This window comes from Heterodontus francisci, chromosome 32 (assembly GCF_036365525.1).
Source record: "Heterodontus francisci isolate sHetFra1 chromosome 32, sHetFra1.hap1, whole genome shotgun sequence".
NCBI lineage: Eukaryota > Metazoa > Chordata > Chondrichthyes > Heterodontiformes > Heterodontidae > Heterodontus > Heterodontus francisci.
Window position 1 is genome coordinate 59,933,521 of NC_090402.1, and position 15,570 is coordinate 59,949,090.

At 42.9% G+C, this 15,570-nt stretch overlaps 1 protein-coding gene across 1 annotated transcript in view; it reads left to right on the forward strand.

The window, feature by feature from the left end:
• The first annotated feature begins 5,790 nt into the window (after positions 1-5,790).
• Positions 5,791-15,570, forward strand: part of LOC137347502 (zinc finger protein 271-like) — a 67,984-nt gene continuing 58,204 nt past the window's right edge. Inside the window, exons 1-2 of the mRNA XM_068011946.1 lie at positions 5,791-6,223; positions 12,430-12,588. The gene's annotated coding sequence lies outside the window, so the exon portion shown is untranslated. The remainder of the gene's footprint in view (positions 6,224-12,429; positions 12,589-15,570) is intronic.

The following is a 15,570-nucleotide window of genomic DNA, read 5'->3' on the forward strand; positions in this document are numbered from 1 at the left end:
AGATAACAAAGGAGAAGGTGCAGATTGGACCAGGCCACATCGCTGACCAAAAGGTCACGGAGCAAAGGCAAACAATATGTTAATGGTGTGTTGAAAGACAAAGCATTAGTACAGATTAGGTGTGAATATACTGAATATTGAACATCAGCAAGTGCAAACCTGAAGAAAAACAACCTGAAAAAAACAGTGGGTAAGCAAACTGAACAAACTAAGAGGAAATGAAATAAATGCAAAAAAAGATTGTAAAAAATGTAAAAAGGAATGCAAAAAAAAAGGAAGAAAAAATAACTAAAAATGACTAAAAATGAAAGTAAAGTGGGGGGCTGTCATGCTCTGAAATTATTGAACTCAATGTTCAGTCCGGCAGGCTGTAGTGTGCCTAATCGGTAGATGAGATGCTGTTCCTCGAGCTTGCGTTGATGTTCACTGGAACACTGCAGCAATCCCAGGACAGAGATGTGAGCATGAGAGCAGGGGGGAGTGTTGAAATGGCAAGCAACCGGAAGCTCAGGGTCCTGCTTGCGGACTGAGCGGAGATGTTCCGCAAAGCGGTCACCCAGTCTGCGCTTGGTCTCCCCAATGTAGAGGAGACCACACTGTGAGCAGCGAATACAGTATACTACATTGAAAGAAGTACAAGTAAATCGCTGCTTCACCTGAAAGGAGTGTTTGGGGCCTGGGATAGTGAGGAGAGAGGAGGTAAATGGGCAGGTATTACACCTCCTGCGATTGCAAGGGAAGGTGCCCTGGGACGGGGACGAGGTGGTGGGGGTAATGGAGGAGTGGACCAGGGTGTCGCGGAGGGAACGATCCCTTCGGGATCCCTTTATAGTCTGTGACTTTTCTAATATTTGTCAGTTCCGAAGAAGGGTCACTGACCCGAAACGTTAACTCTGCTTCTCTTTCCACAGATGCTGCCAGACCTGCTGAGTGAATCCAGCATTTCTTGTTTTTGTTTCAGATTTCCAGCATCCACAGTATTTTGCTTTTATCCAAGTATTTTAATCCTCCTGTAGATTATCCTCTTCAGCTTTGCAGTCTGCATCAGCTTTGTTTCACCTACAAATGTAGTCTTTGTGTTGTGACTCCTCTTTACAGATCATTTAAAAAGCTATTGAAGAGATCCAAAACTGATCTCTGTGCGTGGTAACACTTTCCCAGGGCAATGACAATCCCTATATCACCAGCCTTTGGGTTCTATCGATCAAACAATTACAAATCCATTAAAAAATATTTTGGCTGATTCCCACTTCATATCTTTTCAGTCCCATCATTTCCAGGGGAAGTTTACAAAAGCCCTACACAAATCCAAGTCCATCACATCCACCCCCTTAACCTGAGCAGCTCCTCTATCACACACTCAAAGAAAACTAGTGAACCAAGTTAGCAAATGTCTTCCGTTCATGAATACATATTGATTATATTTTAAAATTATATTTCTATCCAGATGCTCCATGATCTTATCTTTAATAAGGGTTTCCAAACTTTACCCACATTGGACATCTAACTCACTGTTCTATAGCTTCCAGAGTCACTTTTCCAATTAAAAAAACATAGGGGTAGCATCTGCTTTTCTCTACCCCCAGACACCTCTCCAGTATTTATTAATGTCTGATAGATTTCTGCCTGATGACCTTTGATTTGATTCCTTATTTCCATATGGATCCTGGGATCAATCTCGGCCACTCCCTGAGATGGATCCATCTCCAGTTTTTACAGCTGTTTATCAACATTGCTTGTGGTAAGTGTCACAATTAACCTCTGAAAGATCCTCTAGTAACCATTTCCAAATCAAATCTATTACCTGTTCCCTCTTTTAAAAAAAACTGAAGCAAAAAAGTATTTAGATTTTTTGCAACACGTGCTATCACACTCTATCCATCGTTTTATTTTTTTCTCTGAAAGTAAATTTAAAAATTACCTTTTCTTCTCTTACTACATTCAATTTTTCATTGCTCTCTCTATTCTTTTATAATACTCCAGGCTTGCCTTTTGATATTGAATCCATCCACACTATTTAATGTGCCACCTAATGTGCACAGTGGCGCAGTGGTTAGCACCGCAGCCTCACAGCTCCAGCGACCCGGGTTCAATTCTGGGTACTGCCTGTGTGGAGTTTGCAAGTTCTCCCTGTGTCTGCATGGGTTTTCTCCGGGTGCTCCGGTTTCCTGCCAAAAGACTTGCAGGTTGGTAGGTAAATTGGCCATTACAAATTGTCCCTGGTATAGGTATGTGGTAGGGAAATATAGGGACAGGTGGGGATGTGGTAGGAATATGGGATTAATGTAGGATTAGTATAAGTGGGTGGTTGATGGTCGGCACAGACTCGGTAGGCCGAAGGGCCTGTTTCAGTGCTGTATCTCTAAACTAATACTGTCATCAGCAAACTTGGGTATATTCGCTCACAATGTGGTCTCCTCTGCATTGGGGAGACCAAACGCAGACTGGGTAACCGCTTTGCAGAACACTTCCACTCTGTCCACAAGCAGGACCCTGAGCTTCCGGTTGCTTGCCATTTCAACACTCCCCCCTGCTCTCATGCTCACATCACTGTCCTGAGATTGCTGCAGTGTTCCAGTGAACATCAACGCAAGCTCGAGGAACAGCATCTCATTTCCCGATTAGGCACGCCTGCCGGACTGAACATTGAGTTCAATAATTTCAGAGCATGACGGGCCCCCCATTTTACTTTTATCTTTAGATATTTTTTCTTTTTCCTTTTTTTTTATATATATTTTTTGCGTTCATTTTATTTTATTTCATCTTAGTTTGTTCAGTTTGCTTACCCACTGTTTTTTTTCATGTTTGCATTTGCTGCTGTTCAATCTTCAGTTCGTTAACACCCTATCTGTACTAATGCTTTGTCTTTCAACACACCATTAACATATTGTTTGCCTTTGCTCCATGACCTTCTGGTCAGCTATTCTGTGACCTTGTCCTATCTACACCTTCTCCTTTGTTATCTCTTGCCTCACCCCCACTTTACTTGCTTATAACCTTTGACATTTCTAATATTTGCCAGTTCCGAGGAAGGGTCACTGACCTGAAATGTTAACTCTGCTTCTCTCTCCACAGATGCTGCCAGACCTGCTGTGTATTTCCAGCATTTGTTATTTTTATTTCAGATTTCCAGCATCCGCAGTATTTTGCTTTTATTATTTGGGTATATTCGTCTCTCGTCCCTCATCTCCAGGCATGCCTTTTGGTATTGAGTCCATCTTAATTCTGTGACATTTTCCGTAATGAACTTTAATAATTTCTTTCTTTCGTTGTGGTTGGGTGTTTTTCTGAATGGAGGGATGTGACAAGTGGTGTTCCGCAGGGACCTTTGCTGTGTGTAGTATATATAAATGATTTGGAGGAAAATGTAGCTAGTCTGATTAGTATGTTTGCGGACGACACAAAGGTTGGTGGAGTTGCAGATAATGATGAGGATTGTCAGAGGATACAGCAGGATATAGATCGGTTGGAGACTTGGGCGGAGAAATGGCAGATGGAGTTTAATGCGGACAAATGTGAGGTAATGCATTTTGGAAGGTCTAATACAGGTGGGAGGTATACAGTAAATGGCAGAACCCTTAGGAGTATTGATAGGCAGAGAGATCTGGGCGTACAGGTCCACAGGTCACTGAAAGTGGCAACGCAGGTGGATAAGGTAGTCAAGAAGGCATACGGCATGCTTGCCTTCATTGGTCAGGGCATAGAGTATAAAAGTTGGCAAGTCATGTTGCAGCTGTACAGAACCTTAGTTTGGCCACACTTAGAATATTGCGTGCAATTCTGGTCGCCACACTACCAGAAGGACATGGAGGCTTTGGAGAGGGTACAGAGGAGGTTTACCAGGATGTTGTCTGGTCTGGAGGACATTAGCTAGGAGGAGTGGTTGGAAAAACTCGGATTGTTTTCACTGGAATGACGGAGGTGGAGGGGCGACATGATAGAGGTTTACAAAGTTATGAGCGGCATGGACAGAGTGGATAGTCAGAAGCTTTTTCCCAGGGTGGAAGAGTCAGTTACTAGGGGACATAGGTTTAAGGTGCGAGGGGCAAAGTTTAGAGGGGATGTGCGAAGCAAGTTCTTTACACAGAGGGTGGTGAGTGCCTGGAACTTGCTGCCAGGGGAGGTGGTGGAAGCAGATACGCTAGCGATGTTTAAGAGACATCTTGACAAATATATGAATAGGAAGGGAATAGAGGGATATGGGCCCCGGAAGTGCAGAAGGTGTTAGTTTCGGCAGGCATCAAGATCAGCGCAGGCTTGGAGGGCCGAATGGCCTGTTCCTGTGCTGTACTGTTCTTTGTTCTTTATTGTACTTTTGGCAGCATAGCTTTCAGGGTCACGGTACCACAGAAGCCTTCCCAACATATCAAGGTGCAGTCACAAGGGAGCGGTATATCTGTTGGTGGAAACACAAATTCTTTAATAATATCAGACAACTATATAATTGATGATAAATTGCTGTCAACCACACATTGACCTATAGCATAAATGCTGACATTAAATTTAAACAATATGTGATTAGTTTGAATTTGTCCTCACATAGTGGCGCAGTGGTTACCACTGCGGCCTCGCAGCTCCAGCAACCCAGGTTTGGTTCTGGGTACTGCCTGTGCGGAGTTTGAAAGTTCTCCCTGTGACCACGTGGGTTTCTGCCGGGTGCTCCGGTTTCCTCCCACTGCCAAAGACTTGCAGGTTGATCGGTAAATTGGCCATTGTAAATTACCCCTAGTGTAGGTAAGTGGTAGGAGAATTGAGGGAAGGTGGGGATGTGGTAGGGAATATGGGATTAATGTAGGATTAGTATAAATGGGTGGTTGATAGTCAGCACAGACTCGGTGGGCTGAAGGGCCTGTTTCAGTGCTGTATCTCTCTATGACTCTATAAAAGGAGAAACCTACCAGTGGTATGGTAACAAAGGACAGTCAGCACAATTGGACAAGATAAAAGTAGAAAAATGGCTTGGCAGTGCTCAACGTAGAAACGTCACTGAGTCTTGATGGGATGCACGCTCGCCTGTTGAAGGGAGCAAAGGTGTAAATTGCGGAGACTCTGGTCACAGCTTGACTTTCCATGGATACAGCAGAGGTGCCAGAACACTGGAGGGCTCAAAATGTTACTACACTGTTCAGAAAAGCAGAGAGGCACAAACCCAGCAATACAGGGCAGTCAAACTAACATCAGTGGAAGATAATGTTCTAATGAGGCCATGGAGGGAACTGAATAAAAGGATGAATATTTTAAAGGCTGAAGCCACCAGATATCTCTCCCAGTACACTACTAAAAGAAAGGATGTTTCTTTAACTGATAAATATGCATTAAAGTGAGTTTGTGCCTTTAAATATTACACACAGATACATAATGATGGGGAAATAAATCTCTGTATCTTTAACAGCAATATGGAAATATGGAAATGAATGACTTTTACACACCTGGTCAACTTGGCACTGAAATGACTGAAACTCAGAATAGGAAATCCAGGAAAACAAAATACTGACAAATGTTAAAACTTTTTTTTTGATAAAACAATTTCAATTTAACTATTAAAAGATAAATTGTTTAATAGGGGTTTCATACTTATCCAACTGACTGGCTAACTCAGGTTCCAACACTGAAGCACTGCAACTGGATGAATTTCAGCGGCTCAGCGGAAGAAAAAAAATGAGGCCATGAATCTGAGTTGGTAAATACAATTAGAGAAACATGATTCAATTTTAATCTAAACTATTTAAAATCAAATCAAATGAATTATTGAAATTATATATTCATTTTGCACGACACTGGTGGAGAATAGGAGTGGATAATGTTAACTGTTTTAAACCTTGTATTTTTCTGAGTGTGAAATAGGAACTTCGCTCCATGCTACTAGGGACAAATGGCAGATGAACTACCCAGAAATCTCCGCACGATTGAATACGGCTGATCTCTATCAGAAGGGCGGCAACGCGCTGGCGCATGAAGACCCCGCCCCCCGGAGACAGCCTGATTGCGTGGAGCATGCGCGGAGTGGCTCTGGGACACTGAGGAGGGACGAGTGTAGTCTCAGTAACATTGAGTTTTCGCGGCTCTCAGGCCCTGAATTAGAGTCTCTAGGTCCGGCGAGTCTCCGGGGGCGGGAGGGAGACACCATTAAAGCGATGGTGCTGCGTCTCCCCCATCCTAGCCGCCGCTTCCCGGTTTCTTCTCCCGTTTCCATCGAGTCAGGAAGCTGTGAGTTGATTGGCTGGTGAGTATTGTAGCTTTGTTTCCCTTTCTCCAAAGTTAGTCCAAGGAGCTGGAGAATTAAACACTCCAGTTTTCGTCATAATAAGAGTTAGTTTACCTATGTTTAAGTGACGCCCGCAGAAGGGAGGGAGGAATTCAAGAAAATTATAATCACCAGGGAAGTGGTCCTGTGTAAATTGTTAGAGGGGTGGGTGACAAGTCCCCGGGTCCTGATGGACTTCATGCCAGAGTCCGAAAAGAAGTAGTTAGTGAGATAGTTGATGCGTTGGTTTTAATTTTCCAACATTTCCTAGATTCAGGGAAGGTTCCATTAGATTGGAATATAGCTAATGTAACTCCTTTATTCAAAAAGAGAGGGAGACAAAGTGGAAACTATGAATAAAAACAAGAAATGTTGGAAATACTCTTTGGAAACTACAGGCCAGTTAGTTTAACATGTTATAGGGAAAATGCTAGAAGCTATTATTAAGGAAGTTATAGCAGGGCACTTACAAAAAATCAAAGCAATTGGCAGAGTTAGCATGGTTTTGTGAAAGGGAAATAATGTTTAACCAATTTATTGGAGTTCTTTTAAGAAGTAACGTATTGTGGATAAAGGGGAACCGATGCATGTATTGTACTTGGATTTCCAGAAGGCATTTGATAAGATGCCACATCAAAGGTTATTGTGATAAATAAGAGCTCATGGTGTAAGAACATGGATAGAAGATTGGTTAGCTAACAGGAAACTAAGTAGGTATACATGGGTCATTTTCTGGTTGGCAAGATGTAACGAGTGGTGTACCGCAGGGATCAGTAACGAGACCTCAACTTTTTACAATTTATATAAATGACTTGGCAGAACGGACTGAAGGTATGGTTGCTAAATTTGCTGATGCTGCAGATAGGTAAGAAAGTAACTTGTGAAGAGGACATAAGGAAGCTACAAAGGGATATAAATAGGTTAAGTGAGTGGGCAAAGATCTGGCAAGTTGGGTATAATGTGGGAAAATGTGAAATTGTCCATTTTGGCAGGAAGAATAAAAGAGAAGCATATTATCTAAATGCTGAGAGATTGCAGAGCTCTGAGATGTAGAGGAATGTTGGTGTCCTAGTGCATGAATTGCAAAAGGTTAGCATGCAAGTACAGCACGTAATTAGGAAAGCTAATAGGATGTTGTTTATTGTGAGGGGAGTTTAATACAAAAGTAGGGAGGTTGTTCTTCAGTTATACAGGACATTGGTGAGATCACATCTGTGTACAGTATTGATCTCCTTATTTAAGGAAGGATGTAAATGCATTGGAAGCAGTTCAGAGTAGGTTTACTGGACTAATACCTGGAATGGACAGGTTGTCTTATGAGGAAAGGTTGGACAGGCTAGGCTTGTATCTGCTGGAGTTTAGAAGAGTAAGAGGTGACTTGGTTGAAACATGTAAGATCCTGAGGGGTCTTGACAGGGTGGATGTGGAAAGGATGTTTCCCCTTGTGGGAGAATCTAGAACTGTTTAAAAATAAGGGGTAACTCATTTAAGACAGAGATGAGGAGAAATCTTTTTGCTGAGAGTTGTGAGTCTTTGGAATTCTCTTCCTCAAAAGACAGTGGAAGTAGAGTCTTTGAATATTTTTAAGGCAGAGGTAGATAGATTCTTGATGAACAAGGGGGTGAAAGGTTATCGGGGGTAAGCGGGTATGTGGAGTTGAGATTACAATCGGATCGGCCATTATCTTGTTGAATGCTGGCGCAGGCTTGATGGCCTACTCCTGCTCCTAATTTATGTGTAGATGAGTAATTGGTGAGTCTTCTCTTTTATTTTTAAGTAGTAAGATTTATTGGTATTAGTATTAGTAAGGTTTATTATCTAATAGAGGAATGGCAGGGCTGTTCCAACTTCCCAATTGCACATCCTGTATTATGAGGGAACTCCAGGATGCTTCTCGGGTCCTGGATAACCATTTGTGCAGGAAGTGTCGTCAGTTGCAGCAGCTCGAGCTCCGAGTTTCAGAGCATGAGCAGCAGCTGGTGTCACTGCACATCCATGAAGTTGAAAACTTTGTGGATAGCACGTTCACAGGTGTGGTCACCCCGCAGCTTAAGGGTGTGTAGGGAGAGAGGCAATGGGTGGCCAACAGACAGTCAAGAAGAAATAGATGGGTAGTGCAGGAGACCCGAATGCATCTGATGCTCCAACCAATATTCAGTTTTGAATACTGTGGAAAGTGATGGTTCATCTGGGGACTGCGGCCAGAGCCATGGCACCACAGTTGGCTTAGCTGCACAGTGGGGCACAAAGGATACTGGAAGAGCAATAGTCATAGGAGATTTGTTAGGGGAATAAACTGGTGTTTTTGCAGCCACAAATGTGAATCCAGGATGGTGTGTTGCCTTCTTAGTGCCAGGATTAATAATGTCACTGAACGGCTGCAGAGCACCCTGAGGGGGAGGGTGAACAACCAGCAGTCATGGTCCATATTGGTACCAACGACTTGGGCAGAAAGAGGAATATGCTCCAGCAGTCAGAATTTAGGGAGCTAGATAGGAAATTAGCAAGCAGGACTTCAAAAGCCATAATTTTTGGATTAAGCAAGTGAGTATAGAAATAGGAGGATAAAGCAGATGAATGTGTGGCTGGAAAGATGGTGCAGGAAGGAGGGCTTTAGATTCCTGGGACATTGGGACCAGCTTGGGGGGGCGATGGGACCTATACAGGCTGGACGGGTTGCACCTGAACAGAGCCAGGAACCATTTTTTAGTTTTAGAGATACAGCACTGAAACAGGCCCTTCGGCCCACCGAGTGTGTGCCAACCATCAACCACCCATTTATACTAATGCTACACAAATTCCATATTCCTACCACATCCCCACCTGTCCCTATATTTCCCTACCACCTACCTATACTCGGGGCAATTTATAATGGCCAATTAACCTATCAACCTGCAAGTCTTTGGCATGTGGGAGGAAACCGGAGCACCCGGAGGAAACCCACGCAGACACAGGGAGAACTTGCAAACTCCACACAGGCAGTACCCAGAATTGAACCCGGGTCGCTGGAGCTGTGAGGCTACAGTGCTAACCACTGTGCCGCCCCATTTTCTTGCGGGGCAATTTGATAGTGCTATTGGAGAGGGTTTAAACTAACTTGACAGGGCTGTGGGAACAAGGAGGTAATAGCAGAGAGGAATACCAAGGTGCACAGAATGCTGGGCAAGATAGATAGCACTACAGTAGGAAATAGTAAGTTATTAGCTGTGTTCAGATTAAGGGAAAAAGAAATAAAGTCTAAATTATGGTTACTCTGCATGTATGTGACTGTGCGGAGTGTGGTAAATAAGATTGGTGAGTTACAGGTGCAGATTGCCATGTGAAATATGTTGTGGCTATAACAGAGACCTGGCTCAAAGAGGGGCAGGACTATTCATGGATACAAGGTGTTTAGGAAAGGAAGGAAATGGGGTGGGTGGCAGTTTTGATTAAGGAGAACACTGCAATGCTGGAGAGAGAGTATGTTCCCGAGGACCGAATCTATTTGGCTAGAGTGAAAAAACAAAAAGGTGCAATTGCATTGCTTGGTGTAGTCAAAAGGCCACCAATTCGTGGGAAAGATGATGTAGAGAAACAAATTTGCAAGGAAATTAGACAGGTGGATAATACTACGGAGAACCAGGCTGAATAGAGAAGCTTCAGGGGGAAGTGAAAAAGCAAATAAGAGAAGCAAAGAGAATTTATGAAAAGAGATTGGCAGCTAGCAAAAGAAAAACAAAAGTCTTCTATAAGCATATAAATAGTAAAAAGGTGGTAAAAAGATGAGTGGGGCCAATTAGAGGCCAAAAAGGGGATTTACACATGGAGGTAGGGGGCATGGCTGAGGTATTAAATGAATTCCTCAATTGACCAAGGAAGAAAATGCTGTACAGGTCATGGTGAAACAGGGGGTAATTCAGATACTTGAAGGGTTTAAAATTGATAAGGAGGAGGTATTGGATAGGCTGGCTGTACTTAAAGTTGATAAGGCACCAGGACCAGATGAGATGCATCCAAGGATACTGAGGGAAGTGAGAGTGGAAATTGCAGAGGCACTGTCCATAATTTTCCAGTCTTCCTTGGAGTCAGGGGAAGTGCCAGAGGAGAATTGTTATATCTCAGTCACAGTTCAATGGCGAAAGCCTGGTTCCATTTCTCAGGTAGAGAGTTCAAGGTCAACTCCAGTCTCTGCCTACATGTAGTTTAAAGATGGTGATCTTAGGTAGGATCCTTCCTTTTTGTTGGAATAGATGGAAAATGTTTGTCACCAGTTCAGTAGTATTCTAAAATTACTTTTCATTAAATTGCATTTACTTTTCCCCCATATTATATATTATATTTTTTTTATTATATTCTCAACCAATGAATATTCACAGCCCTCTGTGGTGGAGAATTCCAAAGATTCACAGCCGTCTGAGTGAAGAAATGTCACCTCATCTCATCGTCCTCTTATCCTAAGACTATGTCCCTCAGTTTGAGACTCTCCAGCCGCAGGAAACAGCCTGTCAGCTCCTAACCTGTCGAACCCCCTTACACATTTCAATGAGATTACCTCTCATTATTTAAAACTTGAAAGTATAGACCTATTCTACTCAATCTCTCCTCGTATGACAACTCTCTAATCCCAGGAATCAAAGTACATCCTTCCTTGGGTATGGAGACCAAAACTGTACACATTACTCCAGGCCTGATCTTACCAATGCCATGTATAATTGTAGCAAGATGTCCTTACTCTTGTACTCCAGCCCCCTTGCAATAAACAGCAACATTCCAGTTATTAGTCTTAGTCCTTAAACAGTCTCCGCTATTTGTCTTTATTGAAGAAGGTGCGGCACAAAGCAATAAACACAATTTGATATCTTAATGCTTCCACCCCCCACTCTCTCGTGACAGGGGGATACTCACCACTATGCTAATGAGGAGCTGAAATGTGTAGTTTTCCTGCTACTTTCAGCATTCAATTTACTTCAACAAGAGTGTCTTCTCCTTGACTAGAACAAACCACTATGGGTACAAGTATATATTGGTTATAGGGATTGCAGATTTATTAAGTAGTTTACACTTTGTAGACTTGCTTTTTCCAAACATCAAATTGGTTTAATTTCACCATCATGCTTTGCTTCTTAGCTTCATACCATGTTTAACTGAGCTTACACATTAAGTGTATACATTTTAAGACATTACACCATGCAGTGAACTCCATCTTACAATCCCCACCTTGAGGACAAGGCATTTATGCCAACCTCTCAAATTAAATTCTTGTGTATTCCATATTTAATCATTTCCAAGAGAGATTTGTGCTGTGATCATGCTTAATTGTGATCTTGTCTCATGCACCAGGTGCTTCAAGTAGGAAGTGTAAAGCAGTAAGCATATAAGCACTTGTGTTATAATCAATACATGTGAAATAATTCTAATCCGAGGGGAATTTCCATGTTTAACCCTATTTCCCACCAATGTGTTGAATCCCCTACCCCTGGAATTTCCTTAGCTATAGCTTTATTTCCTTGCTCTAAGATGTAATAATGGTTTTGAGAGGCATTCACTTGACTGATTAATGTTGTTAAGGCTATAGGTAGTTCAGGAATGTCATGCCCAAATTAAGTGACATAAACCTCTAGGCTTATGTTCAGGCTATCTTTTACTTGTAGGGCCTGTTGATGTAGCAATGGTGAGGAGGATTTTTTTCCCCCTATCACGTGGTTTTTATAGGTATAATACAGTCGGCCCTAGGTTTGATTGAACATTTAAATGACCTGTGATGATAGTCTTCTAAGGTGGTAAAACAATACTTCTCATACATAGGCTGTTCTAGCTCTCATGTCTGATGGACCTGTAACTTCCATAGTACAGTTTAGCGCCTTCTCATTCCAGTTTAAACCACATGTCTCTTGAATGATCATATAAATCATATGGGCAAACGAGGGCATCTTTATTTGTTCTGCATCCCTGTAGGTTTAGTTCTATCCAAGTTAGTTCTTCTAGCTAAATTGGGGTGATGTCAGGAACCTACTAATGACACTTTCCCTCACAACCCCTATGTTTTTGACTCTAAACAGAATCAATGGTTCAATTTCATAAGACTGGGGATCTGTACTACTAGTCCCAATAGCTTCTGTTTTTCCACCTTGTGGCATTCGTGCTTGACTGGGCGAACCTCATTCAAACTTATAATTTCACATAATTCTGCATTATCCTGATCACAGGATCGTCCTGACAAATGTCTATTTGTTACCCAAGTGGAATGACGTCCTTCACTGATAAGTTCTAGGTTGTCTGTGAGCTGTTCTACTAACCAATTCCCGTACATGACTCATGTGTCATTGAGTCGCTGGGTCCGAGGCCTTTCTGTCCTTTCGGATAAGGTTAGTGATCTTTCTCGCATGATTTTCTATCACATGTATTAATGTTTCGTAGGTGTATGACCATTATCTGATCCTCTCCCAGTTCTTCATGTTCTATATTATTCTCTTCACTGAGTATATTTTTCAATTGCTCCCATACTATTCGTAACTGTATCTGTGAAGCTGCCAAATCCATAGAGTTAATCATTGAGGTGGCTGTAATAAAACCAGTGACTCCATCATTTATCAAACCTCTATTTTGCTTATTTCTTGTTTGACTCATTTCATTTCTAGTATTGTTCTCATGGAGGAATGCATTCTGTACGTCCTCTATATTTATGGACAAGGTGGCCTTTTTTCCATACTGGTCAAAAACCTGCTGTATCATCCCTTGAGTTAGCTGCATTGTTTTTAGGGTTTTATTTCCCCTTGCCGCTATTCCTGAAGATTGTGGGTGAATTGAAATATGCAATTAATGCCTGATTCCCATGATTCTCTGTACCTGGGTGAATTTTTTTTCCTGTATAATGTGATCCTTGGTCACTGTCCACCTGTATCAGTAGTCCCCACCTACAGACCACCTCACTTAATAATGTTCGAAACTATTCGCACATAAGTACATATACTTCAAGCAATCAACCATGTATGGACTTTACCTGTATCCAACTTGTGAATAATTCTTACTAAATGCTAGACCTGGCCCTTAGTTGTCTTAATCCCGATTCTATATTCCTCTTTATGTTAATTTTGCTCCCTCTGACAGGTGCCATTCTATCCTGGTTATTTTAAAGTCAGTTTCTCTATGAAGTATGAGTCACTGCCTTGATTTAAAATGTTGTTTAACCCTACTGGCCACATTAACCACTTCATGCCATGCTGTCTGTCAAGTAGTTGCGCTTGTCTGAGACCTGTTCAGTGCTTTTCACCATGTGTTTGCATATGAGTTACTTCACATATAACACATCACAGTTGCACACTTATACCAGTGTCCCAGTATCATGTCACATATTTTTGACACTCTGGTGATCTTATCAAAGGATCAATCTCCACCTGAACGATCCTGATATCTCGGGTAGTGACTGGACTTTCAAATGTTTTCTGTTTGAAAAAAAAAACTCATAAGCAAGGATACAAATATCGCCAAGAGAAAGCTGTCAATTACACTTTCTTGACTTCCACTGGAAAGTTCTAGACTTTTTTGAAATTCTACACCATATTAATTTAATGGTTTGAATTCTAATTTTCCAATTTTTTTTATTCATTCATGGGATTTGGGTGTCGCTGGCCAGGCCAGCATCTATTGCCCATCCCTCATTACCCTTGAGAAGGTGGTGGTGAGCTGCCTTCTTGAACCTCTGCAGTCCATGTGGGCAGGAACACCCACAGTGCTGTTAGGAAGGGAGTTCCAGGACTTTGACCCAGCAACAGTGAAGGAACAGCGATATAGTTCCAAGTCAGGATGGTGTGTGACTTGGAGGGGAACTTGCAGGTGGTGGTGTTCCCATGCATTTGCTGCCCTTGTCCTTCTAGTTGGTAGAGGTCACGGGTTTGGAAGGTGCTGTCTAAGGAGCCTTGGTGCATTGCTGCAGTGCATCTTGTAGATGGTACACACTGCTGCCACTGTGGAGGGAGTGAATGTTTGTAGATGGGGTGCCAGTCAAGAGGGCTGCTTTGTCCTGGATGGTGTCGAGCTTTTTGAGTGTTGTTGGAGCTGCACCCATCCAGGCAAGTGGAGAGTATTCCATCACACTCCTGACTTAGCCTTGTAGATGGTGGACAGGCTTTGGGGAGTCGGGAGGTGAGTTACTCGCCTCAGGATTCCTAGCCTCTGACCTGCTCTTGTATCCACGGTATTTATATGGCTATTCCAGTTCAGTTTCTGGTCAATGGTAGCCCCTAGGATGTTGATAGTGGGGGATTCAGCGATGGTAATGCCATTGCATGTCAAGGGGAGATGGTTAGATTCTCTCTTGTTGGAGATGGTCATTGCCTGGCACTTGTGTGGCGCAAATGTTACTTGCCACTTTACAGCCCAAGCCTGGATATTGTCCAGGTCTTGCTGCATTTCAACACAGACTGTTTCAGTATCTGAGGAGTCACGAATGGTGCTGTACATTGTGCAATCATCAGCGAACATCCCCACTTCTGACCTTATGATTAAAGGAAGGTGATTGATGAAGCAGCTAAGATGGTTGGGCCTAGGACACTACCCTGAAGAACTCCTGCAGTGATGTCCTGGAGCTCAGATGATTGACCTCCAACAACCACAACCATCTTCCTTTGTGCAAAGTATGACTCCAGCCAGCGGAGGGTTTTCCCCCTGATTCCCATTAACCTCAGTTTTGCTAGGGCTCCTTTATGCCATACTCGGTCAAATGCTGTCTTGATGTCAAGGGCAGTCACTCTCACCTCACCTCTTGAGTTCAGCTCTTTTGTTCATGTTTGAACCAAGGCTGTAATGAGGTCAGGAGCTGAGTGGCCCTGGTGGCACCCAAACTGAGCGTCACTGAGCAGGTTATTGCTAAGCAAGTGCCGCTTGATGGCACTGTTGATGACACCTTCCATCACTTTACTGATGATTGAGAGTAGGCTGATGGGGCGGTAATTGGCCGGGTTGGACTTGTCCTGCTTTTTGTGTACAGGACATACCTGGGCAATTTTCCACATTGCCGGGTAGATGCCAGTGTTGTAGCTGCACTGGAACAGTTTGGCTAGGGGCGCGGCAAGTTCTGGAGCACAGGTCCTCAGTACTATTGCCAGAATATTGTCAGGGCCCATAGCCTTTGCAGTATCCAGTGCCTTCAGTCATTTCTTGATATCACATCGAGTGAGTCAAATTGGCTGAAGTCTGGCATCTGTGATGCTGGGGACTTCAGGAGGAGGCCGAGATGGATCATCAACTCGGCACTTCCAGCTGAAGATTGTTGCAAATGCTTCAGCCTTATCTTTCATACTGATTTGCTGGGCTCCCCCATCATTGAGGATGGGGATATTTGTGGAACC